The following is an 11,476-nucleotide window of genomic DNA, read 5'->3' as shown; positions in this document are numbered from 1 at the left end:
GCCAAGTTGGACTTAAGCCATATGACCTCCTCTCCACCACAGAGACCTGGAAGAGGGCAGGCCACAGAATGGATCAGCATGAGATCACAATATGTACAAATTTGATGAGAAAAGTACATGCCTTTAAAGTGTCATCAAAAAGGAGATTCTAATGTGATTATAGCAAGAGCTATAAATTAGTTTGTATTGATCTATAAATCCATATGAGCAGTATCCAAAGCTGTGAAACATTGTGTCAAAAAGCTTCTCCTTCAGTTCATTACATCTCTGCAGCCATCTGAAGGCAGCAGGACACATATGTTGATACATATTTGAGGAGTGCTATGCCAGAGTAATTACCCACAGCTGTCCATGTTTGTCATGGTCAAACTACTTTCAAATGACACAAGGCCATCATTGTGCATCTATATCACTGTGCAATATCAATTCATATGTATTTTCCTGCCATTTACTATTTTTACATTAAACCACTTTATTATTACTTTGTGTGACATGCAGACATTAATTGTGGCCCGTGTTGCGTTATGTGTGTGTAATTGTATACTAGCACGATGGTTTGAGTCATTAATGACAGGGTTTCTCCGTAAGGTTTTAGTGGCTTTGCATATGGACCCAATCTAAGCAGACATTTTATGGCTGACATGCTTTGTTTAGCATTCTCTTTGGAAACCTGCAGCGCTAACGGATGCTTGTTTGACAAACAGTGCACTCTAATTGCAACCTGACAAATACAAAAACAAACCACAGACAGACATGCACAAAAAGTTCAAACAGTCCACGGAGAGGCGCATATTTCATCAGCTGCTCGTAACAAACGGTGGGTGGTCGAGGAGGGAGAATCCTGAACAGATATGTTGTGTTTTTACAGCACTGACGGATGGAGCACACACATCGCCAGAACAAAACTGAATCGATGAATAATAACTAAACTAGACCCCGTGGTTCATTGCGTGCCCTAAAGAGTGCAGTTCAAAAATTAGCTTGAATAAATAGCTGCTGAATTTGAACCAGCGTTTTTAGTTCAGTCAGAACTGCACACAGCCGGGCTCATTCCTCTCCACTGAAATAATTTAAGATCGCTGTGAAAAACACAAGAGCAACAAACTAAAAACATAACCAGACCGGGGTCAAAGTCAATGGACTCAAGGAGTAATGCTAAATAGCTCTTTTGTTCCCCGAAGTAAAGTAATAATTTATTTTATTTATTTATAAAAATAAATAAAAAGAGCAAAAAAGGAAAGAAAAAACAGAAACAATATTAATTCCTTCAGTGCTGCTATATAGTCATATCATCTGAGTTACTAGTTCTTCTACCAATTACTGTTCCCGCTCACTGATAAGTTCATTCTTATCAGCTGCAACATAAGCTGCTCTTGATGGAACTCAACAGTCCCTAAAGAGGTTTTACAGTATAAACCTGTTAATGTAAAACAGATGAGGAATCCTTTCATTTTCCAGCAATAATCGCAAAAAGCTGCAGTAGAAAATTGTTTATGGAAGAATACAATACAGAATAGAAAAATAATAAAAAACAGCTTTGTGTTGCTTGTCTTCTTCGCCAAGCCGGAATAGGATTCTGCCCTGATAGCGTACAACAAACACCCTCAACCATCATTACAGCTCATGATAAACCTAAATTTTAACCTATCATGACATCATCCATTGGTAAGCCTCAAGTTAGGCATTTTTTGCAACAAGCAGCGGTGACTTACTATGAGTTCAGTTGCACTTGTTTGTTGCACAATGTTGAGTTTAATCCACACTAGAAAACTTACTTGTACTATCCAGCATAAAGGGGACATTTATGCTTTATTGAGTGTTTTCTAAAACTAATTTTCAGTTTTACAAGACAAAGGGCTTTAAGGATGAGAACCAGAGGAGGAGAGCAGCTCACAGCTACTTCTTAAGCTTTTCTTTGGAAAGTATCCAGGGCTATCTCCCATGCAGTGGATGAGAAATTCAGCTCATGAGAAAAACAGGGAGGCTTCTTTCTAAAATATGATTTAGAATATCCCGGGAAGCCCAAAGACACATAGGTAGAACCTAAATTTGGAGGGAAAATCCACTTTTGTTGACGTATAGGTTACATTGCATCACTGGCAGTGGTGTGTTACTTCAGGTAGGACAAAAAATACAATCTAGGCGGGCCAATTAACAAATCCGTGACTTTGAAAGTTTATCAGATACAAAAACCTACAGGGGTTTATGACACTATGAGACTGGGTTTTACACCACGGAAAAGTTACACACCAGCATTTTTACATTTATTCATTTTCCAGTCATTTTTATGATCTGTCCCCACAGCAAAAAGTACAATTATGCTGTTCACGTTACAAAGTAATCTACCATGAACGTGCACTCTTGCTTGCTTTGCTATGGACAAAAGTTGAACCAGCTTAAACATCCTGCTTAGTATGTATAAAGTCATTCTATTAAGCTGAGACGGATTCCCTTTGTCAGCGGGACACTACTCTCATCAAAGCGGATGGAATTTTTATGTTTATGGAGGAATGAGCACGAGATTCGATTTACTACAGCAGTCATGTTGGGAACCTATAGGTTTATGTATATTTCTCCTTGCATTTTGTTGCATATATACCTTAAAAACAAATGCAGTCCCCGGGATTTTGTGATGTGTTTGCTATCCCAGGACCAGAAGAACACTATTATCCCTTCACATTAAGGCACTAACAGAATCGTTAGCTTTCTCAGGACTCGGGTTGCAAAGAAAATGACATTTTGTTCAAACAAATGATTCATTGCATCCTACACAGAACAGGAGTGTTTATCTGAGGGTCTATTCACATGTTTGGAGTGTATTCAAGTTCTTGAGTGTTTACTACTTGAGTTTGTTGTGGAAAGTGTGTGCCATGTTGTTCCAACTGAGCTGGCTCCAGATCACTGAGGCTCTGAAGATTTGGGTGTCAATCCTCCTCCTCCTCCGAATGAACTGCAGAGCTGTTTCTCACAAGTAAGGATAAGATTCAAACTAACAACAGGAAAGGAACACAAAACACATGAGTTTATGGGTGTGATGAGATGGATGTTTATCACCAGCACTTGGAAGGCAGCTACAGATACATTAAAGATCAGGTTACTAAAAGCTGCAATAAACACACTGCTTGTGAATGAACTTTTGTTTACATGTCCTGGTTTTCTTAGTATTTGTTTTCGGTGAATCTAAACAAAGCCAAAATCCTGCAAAGTAAACTTCTCTATTTCAGTAGAGGCCAAATGAAATAAACTGTGATCAAATTTGTATTCTAATTGTGAGCTGGAAATCATGAAGTCAAGTCATCATCAAGTGTGGTAAAATGTTTGTTTTAAAAAAAAGAGTTTTTATTGGTCATATGGCGCTGACACACAAACATGTTATAACATCACATGGTGATTCTAGGAAATCTTGCCTTTGATTTTTAAAACTGAAAACAAAATGTACTTATTTCCTTGAAACAATTCTGCATTTCGACTTGTTGGAAATATCTGGACATAATGTTACATCTTCTACAATATAAAAAGAAGTTCAGGGAACAGAACTATCAACCTTTCCACTGACAAAGTCACTGCTCTGAGCTTTAAAGTGCTTTATACTTCCTCACACTTTATTTGTTCGTAATGTTTCAAGCTCCCATACAGTACACTGAAGGAAAGGATCAATGCAGCTTAATAACGGATGAAAACACTGTGGCAGGAAATAGGAAATTGCTCTTCCTCTGGTGTCCTTGGCCGCTGGTTGTTCCTTGCTTATTTAAGACAATGAGATTTCTCAATTAGGCCATCCAGAGCTGATTATTAATCCGGCAGCATGATGTGAGTCAGCGGCAGCTTATTAAAGCACGTTTCACCACTTCTCCTCTCTTCACCTCTACTTTGTTTCTCTCTTCCATCGTCCTTTTACTTTTTATGTTTCAAACAGTTGTTTGTTAATCCTGTCCACTGCCTGTCCTGTGTTAAAATTATTTTTTCCCCCATTTTTTTATTTGGGTAAACCAGCTGTTCAATTTCCGGAGTAAAAAGCAGCCAGATAATGAGGGAAACAATCTTCAATACAAACACAATGGCTGTGCATGGTATATTTTAGCACTGACAATTACTGTACTGAACTTTTAGCCTCATACTCAGTCATGGAAGATACTGACACTAGTGGCATGACTATGTGTACACACAATAAATATCCAGTATGCAGTGCAGTATATGCATGAATGTCTATGCAGAAATATGGATACACATTCTTTTGGTCAGATGTATAAACTGTGTACACATGGTTCTGTTTCATATTTCCCAATTATTGTGGAACCCGATGCATAAGCCGGCATTTTCTTCCCACAGTTTGCCATAATGAATGCAGACGTGCCCTGAAACAACCATTTGCATATCAGTACTTCTGCTGCTACACTAGTCTTTAGACCTGTCAAAAACGATAAAGGAAAAGCAGAATTTCACCGACTGTGTCACACTGATGAGGCTCTAAAGCAATGGCAGAGCATTTGTCATTATGCATGACCATTAAATACAGTATTTATCTGGCTCTGACAGTACAGTGCCCATATCATTAATCCAGCACATGTACCTGTAGCAGTGATACTTTAATCAAGATCATTAAATGTGAAAGAGGTAGCCAGTTCTTACATGTACAGCTCTCTTATTGAAACTAACTAGGATGGTAAAGTCACGGCCAACCCTACTCTGGTTTACCCTGACATTCTTACCCTAACCCTAACCAATCCCACTCCTCATGCCTAAACCTAACCAACCAGACCAAGACAACGATTACTAGCCAATCAGGGCCAGAGTAGGGTGGGTCATGACTTTGCCACCCTAGGAAGAACAGTTTGGTGTACAGGAAATGAGAAATTGAGACTTACTCAACTGTTACTGGAGCACAGAGCAAAAACTTCAGTTCAGTCGGTTATTTGCTTCACCTGCCAAGCTCTCTACTGCATATACCTTGATGTTCCAGATCCTGGTTGCTAAGTCTCTGAGACAAATAGTGCTAAGCTTCCTCTACTAGATTGATCTGCCTCATTAGACGAATAATTTCGTTAAAGTTCAGTGCCTTTTTAGTGTTTACCTTAACAAAGAAAACAAAGATGATTTTTTTAAAGGTCAGTAATGAAAAAGGACACTTGGCTTCCTGTCATAAAAGGATCCCTTCAATACAATTCTGACATTTTAACAATTTTAAAAAGGCTAATTACCTTCCTATGGATGTATCAGAGGGTGCGGATCCAAATCTGAAGCAAGTTTGGTTAAACAAAGTCTTTCTAAACAGGAAGGTCAAGGATCCAGTGAATGAATCCACCATCTTGCTCAAGCACACTTCAGAGAGAGCATTGAGAATTGAGATTTTAGAATAACTCATTCAACATTTCATTACCGAAATGCATATAAATAGAGTAGAATCTGGCAGACGTACAGTACAGTAGACCCAGCAGAGTGTCGATACCTACTCTGAGCTCATAATGTTGATTGACTGACTTCTGTAATCCACACTGTTACTGTTACATTGCTAATGTGATAGGCCTTGCTGTAATTTGTTAACACATCTTAAACTGCCAATTAGTGGGAACCATATTAATGCCCCCCCTACCACCCCCTCCCCCGTCTGTGGAGATGCCTGCAGGACTGAGTTTCTCTCTGTTACATGAGCGACTGTCAGATTCTCCAATATCCTCCACTCGGTTGATTTATGGCTGAGCTTTTCTTAAAGTGACACTCAGTACTGAGATTTCTCTCCCTCTCAGCTCAGGACTTTCACCTCCTCAAACTAATTTACTGTATGTCAAACTGAAAGCTCATTATTATAGCTTTTGTTTTTTAAAATGAAATTCATAGGTGTTTAACTTGAATATTTAAAAATGTCAGAATCAGATGGGAAAAGGAACTATTATGAAGAAGTTTGAATGAAAATAGTATATGACAAAATATGTATGAATAAATATGTTTAAATACCAAGTGTATAGCTTTGAAAAAAAATAAAAAAATAAAACTTCTACTGCATTTTCTCCCCATATTTCTTCTCACAACTGTATACATACAGCTTCACCATAACAGTACCATGTTTAACTGTATAGTGAATTTCTGGTTTAATTTAGCATTTTTTAAGAAAAAGAAAGAGATTATTCCGCTAATGTTTGTGGCCCAGTTGTTGAGAATCACTGTTCCACAGTGTCCCATGCCAATCATGATCCCGTAGACCTCGCCACAGACAAGCTCCTGATGATTGTGGATCCTAAACAGCCCTCATCTCATTTTTAGTTCTCATTACCTGCAGTTTATTATTGGATTTCTTATATTTGCCACTTTGGTACCTTTTCCCTCCAGTGGTGGAATTAATAAAGTTTGATTTTGTTTGGTTGATTGCCTTAAAGATATTTCAGTCTTTTTTTTCCTCCACGTTCTCTGTTGGGAAAAACAACCAATCAAAAAACTACATCCTTTTACACAACCACACAAACAAAGACAAAACTAAAGAAAGAAACAAAAGTAGCAACAACAATAAATCAAGATGATAAAAACTCTCCTGAGTTGCACAATAGAACATAAATATGATGGGAAAAGCCATAAAGCAACAAGACGATACAGTATAAAATGACAAGAGAAATAAAAAATGTTTTTCTCTGGCTGTTTGTGCATGGTGCGCTCCCCTGCACTCAGTCAACACTCTTGTTGATTAGATTTATTGTTGTTACGAGCTGATGACAGCAGTGTGGGACGGGACGAGCTGTAAAGGATTATTACGCTGTAATGAAATCACATCACAGGTTCTGGTGACTTATCCACCCACCCCTGACTGAAAGAAACCACAGAGGTTCGATGTGAAGGATCAAAGGAGCCTGAGGCAAAATACATTTGCTAAATGCTTACTTACTGTTCTGCTTGGAATTACAAAAAAAAAAAAAAACACACAGATGAGAAAGCAATTTTCAATACCACAACTGAAGCTATTGCATAAGAGAACACAGTTCCTTAAATATTTTGATCTTTGGACAGTTGGAAAAGTGACTTATGCTGTAAAAGCAGTATTTAACATGATGGAGAATGCATTCTCTCTTCCATATGTCTGAAGGATCCAATTTGTAGACCAGGATAATAATCAGAAGATACAACTCACAGAGGAGGTGGGTAGGTTAAAGGCAAAGTATACTGTGTCAAAAAGGAAAGCAGAGATACTGTACGAGTGTTGGATTTGGATTTTAATTATTTTAAATTGAAAAATAATTTCTTTTAATTGGCTAATGACCCAAGGTTGTCACAATAATCAACATTGGTCTGATATAGACTGCTAGCATACTAATTAGCAGCTTGCTAAGGAAAGGCCACTGAGAATCCAACTCACTCCCTCTTTCTCTGCAGGAAATAGTCACAGCAGCAGCAGCATATAAGCTCATGTAGTCTGGTTTGTTGGTGGTGCTGATTAATAATTACATGCATGAGTAGCTTTTGCCTGGTTTCTGTCATTACTAGATACATGGAACAGCTTCATTTTCTCAGTGTGTGTAGAAATAATGTCTGTACATTATATCTACTGTTCTCTCTGAGCTCCTGTGTGCAACGGTTTCATTTTTTTCAGTGTGTGACAGATAAATACAGATATCCATGCTATCTGTCTTTGAGCAAGTATTTTAATTACGACTGCTAATTGAGCTGTTAAGCCAACCTCTGTCTTCATTACACATCTTGTAACTGCTCTCTGGGCAGCCCTGCTGTCGGCAGCTCTCATGCTGTATGTGTTTTAGACTCAGGAATTTGTCCTGGCCACAGTAGTGCAGCCTGGACTAATCAGCATCACCTACCTGTTATTTAACTTTTTTAGTCTTGACATTTTCAGCCGTGATAAGTAAAAAAAAAACCTCTGCGTTCTCCCAATAAATTTTTGTATTCTTTCGCAAAACTTTTCAAGAGTACCTGGCTGCAAATGAAATTGCGGACCTCTGCAAAAGCATGGACAAGAGGCACCAAGTTATGTCAGTTAGACATGCAGCTACACCATTTGTGGCAGAAAAGGTGAGAAGGCATTGGCTGTTTATCATACCGAGAATGAGGTTGGAAAAGAAATAGGCCCCGTTTCTGGGGGCTGGGGCCCACTGCTTATTGTGCAAAACAACTTTTATAACTGTTTTCACAGATTGTCGACGGAAAACGCTCTCATGCTTGGTGGATATTCGGAACCAGTAGCAGTATTCCAGACAACATCATGGTTACGATGGATTTATGGCAAATGTAGAAAAATCTACTACGTCTGCCAAGCTTAAATAAATGGACTGCAAACAAGCATGTTTTCCATTGAGAATATCCTCTTGCGCAAAGTATCCTTTTCCGCTGTCTGTGTTATTTATTTGAAAACCATGCCTAGAAACAAGCAATGATTTGATTCCTTTATATTTGAGGCCAAAGTCAACATAAAACCTAGCTTTTGTTTGCTCTTTCCCAAATGACAAACGTCTCCCATTTATTTTTTTTCTTCCATTGTGTCCCCTTAGAGACTCTATACCAGCTCCGCAGTGTATTATTCTGCACCAGACCTTTGACCTCTGTGAAGTTGTGAGGTCAGATGGGGTCTGTAGTTTATCAAACAAATATCAAAATATAAACAAATATGTAAATCTTTAAAAGCCAATTTCCAGCAACATTAAAGAAAGACCTTGCAAAAATGCAAAAATTATAGGAGGTTGAATTTTCACACAACCCTTGACAAACAATATACCTTTTAGGATCCCAATATAACAGTGACGATACTTACCTTTTGAGTTTTGTAGCAGGAGTGCATTCAAAATAGAACATGTGTTACCTTTTCTTTTGTCTGTACCATAGACTTACTCACTTTTTTTTTTAAATTTAACGTGATGTTCCTCTTAAGTTCTCTTTTTTAATCCATTATCCATATAAAATCATACAGAAAATAAAAAAAGACACATTCACTTTCCGCTTTCATCACAAGCTGCTGCAGATGTTCTTCCAGACATCAAAACAAAATGCAAATATTAAATGAGAAAGAAAAAAAGATAGTATAAACCCTTGTGTGTTCTGCTTTGGAATTGAATCTGCTGCTGTAAGGAGCATTGGCTGCTGGGAGAAAATTATGTTGTGTGTCCATTTGTAATTATTGTGAGCAGCAGGGAAGGTGTAAGTGGAGAATAAATGTAGCTGGTAGAAAGTCCATGGAGGCTAGAGTGGGATCACCCTGAGAGATGAATTGAAATTATTTTTGGTTGAGTCTTCGTGAGATGTTTTTTTTAAAAACACATTTAAAAGACACTTGGTCAGCATGTAACTCGCAGTGTAATTGTGAATTTCTTTCACTGCGTATCCTACTGAGACCAAACAATTTACCTCCTTTTTGTCAGATCTTAGTTCAGATATGTGAATCTGCTGTGATCTAGTTGATCTGTTGTCTGTATGAGGGCTGAGAGGGAACAACATTTGAATCTGAAACTTTTCCAGAGGAAAACAACACTTTTGTAGAGGTCATCAGTGTTTACGCAAGCTGAAATACGCGAGCATGAAATCACAGATTCATGATGTTTAATTAAACCAAATTAAAGCAATGCCCTCCCTCACTTAGTCCGGCATGCACTCTTCCTTGTTCACTCACCAACTCACTCCTTTACCTTCCATCCCTCACTTTTACTGGCTCACTCCTTCCTTCACTCACTGCTTGACTTCATCTCTCACCACTCAGTCCTTTCCTCCATTCCTCCCTCACTCTCTTCCTCTCTAACTCAGTCTCCCATGCCATCCCTACTTTATTCACACTTACTCATCCACTGCTCCCCCTCCCTCCCTCACCCTCTCCCTTTAAACCAGTGGAGTCTCTCACTTATTAGTTCATTTATTCTGACCCTCTTCTCACATCTCCCTTCTTCACTCACTTATTCACTCACTAATGCAATCACTCACCCCCCCTCCATCCCCCACAACCCTTTTAACCCCTCCGCTCCCTGCATCACCCCCAATCCCTAACCTTCTCCCTCGCTTCCATCGTCCCATACCCCCCTCATTAATAATCTGGTATCTGCTCACTGGTCCATCATCCATCCATCCATCCAATTTCAGCAGCAGATTGTCTCTTTCACTTCTCATACAGTCTCTGCCCATGCTGTTCCAGAAGCTTCTTCCCTCCAACACAAACATGGCCGTCTGTATCAGAGCCCCTCCAGAGCCTCACAACGGCAGCTGATAAACACTCAAACAGCTCGTCCTCGTCTGTCAGTCCGAGCGCTAGACACTGGCAAAACAACTTCTCTAAATTCAACATAATCTCTCGCTAATATTCTCCCTCAATCTTCACGGTGTCAGGAGGCGACACAGGGAAACAAATTATGGTGTGAAGGGTGTTTTCTTTCTCAGTTATGGTTTTTCTTTTTTTTTTTTCCTCCCCAGAGCGACCTAATGTGTCTGTGAACTCAATTAATGCTGGGTGGATAGTTCAGCTGTCAGTTTGAGGCACAGACAACAGACTCAGGCGTTCACACACACACAAAAACACTTTCAGATACACATTGATGTGCACACATACGCGGACAGATGAAGACACACATAGGCATGAATGCAAACTCACATGTTCACACGCTCGCACGTTGTCAGTACAAGAGAGGAAGGCTCAAAAACTTCTGTTATGAAAAGCAAAAATAGTCAATTTATTTACAAATGAAATGTGAATTTATAAAAAAGGTAGCAAATTATTTAAAATGCAAAATGGGAAAACTAGTCTGAGACTTTGAATCCATTCATGTAAAATCACCCTCACAGGTGTCTTCAGTTATTCTGGTTAATTAGACCTCTGTATCAGAAGATGTACTACAAGTGTAATGTGTCCTACGTTAGCAGGTACATCAAAGCTATCAGGAGATTAAGGCAGCTGTTAGTTAAACAGTTTTAATTCTTAATATCTTGGTACCGTGTTGGAAACAATTCATTCTCACTTTCATGTTAAAGGTATATTTCAGATTTCTTTGTTTAATGTGGTATTGATCTATGGTGAGTGTATTACATACAATACATGGCAGTGGGCACAACCCATATAGCAGTGCTAGCATGGAAGCTAAATAATGTACAGTTGTAGACAGGGGAAGCAGCAAAATGTATTTTAGACACATATAAAAAAGGAAAAACAAATATATAATATATTTAAGATATTGTCACTGCTTTGCCTTGTCATCAGTAGCTTTTTCCAATGGGAAACTGAAGTCATTATATCCATGCATGTTCTCTCCAAAGCCACCAGACTCCTCTACAGATTGAGCCCAAGTCTAATAACAAATTGGTCAATTCAGAACATATCAGAAAACCTTCTGAAACGATGATATGACACAAAATGTCCACCTGTTAAAAAGTGTTCAAAATGTTTGCATGCAGTTCATTTTCCTATTCAGTATTACAGGCTTTTGGTACGGAGATAATTGAAATTAATATATGTAAATTACACACCAATTTATTCCTTGATTAGACTTTCTGTGCATGATAACACTTACTT

Source organism: Morone saxatilis, unplaced genomic scaffold (assembly GCF_004916995.1).
Source record: "Morone saxatilis isolate NCDOM2014 unplaced genomic scaffold, NCSU_SB_2.0 Contig20, whole genome shotgun sequence".
In the NCBI taxonomy this organism is placed as follows: Eukaryota; Metazoa; Chordata; class Actinopteri; family Moronidae; genus Morone; species Morone saxatilis.
The sequence above is the reverse complement of the archived record's forward strand: the minus strand, read 5'-3'. Positions refer to the sequence as shown.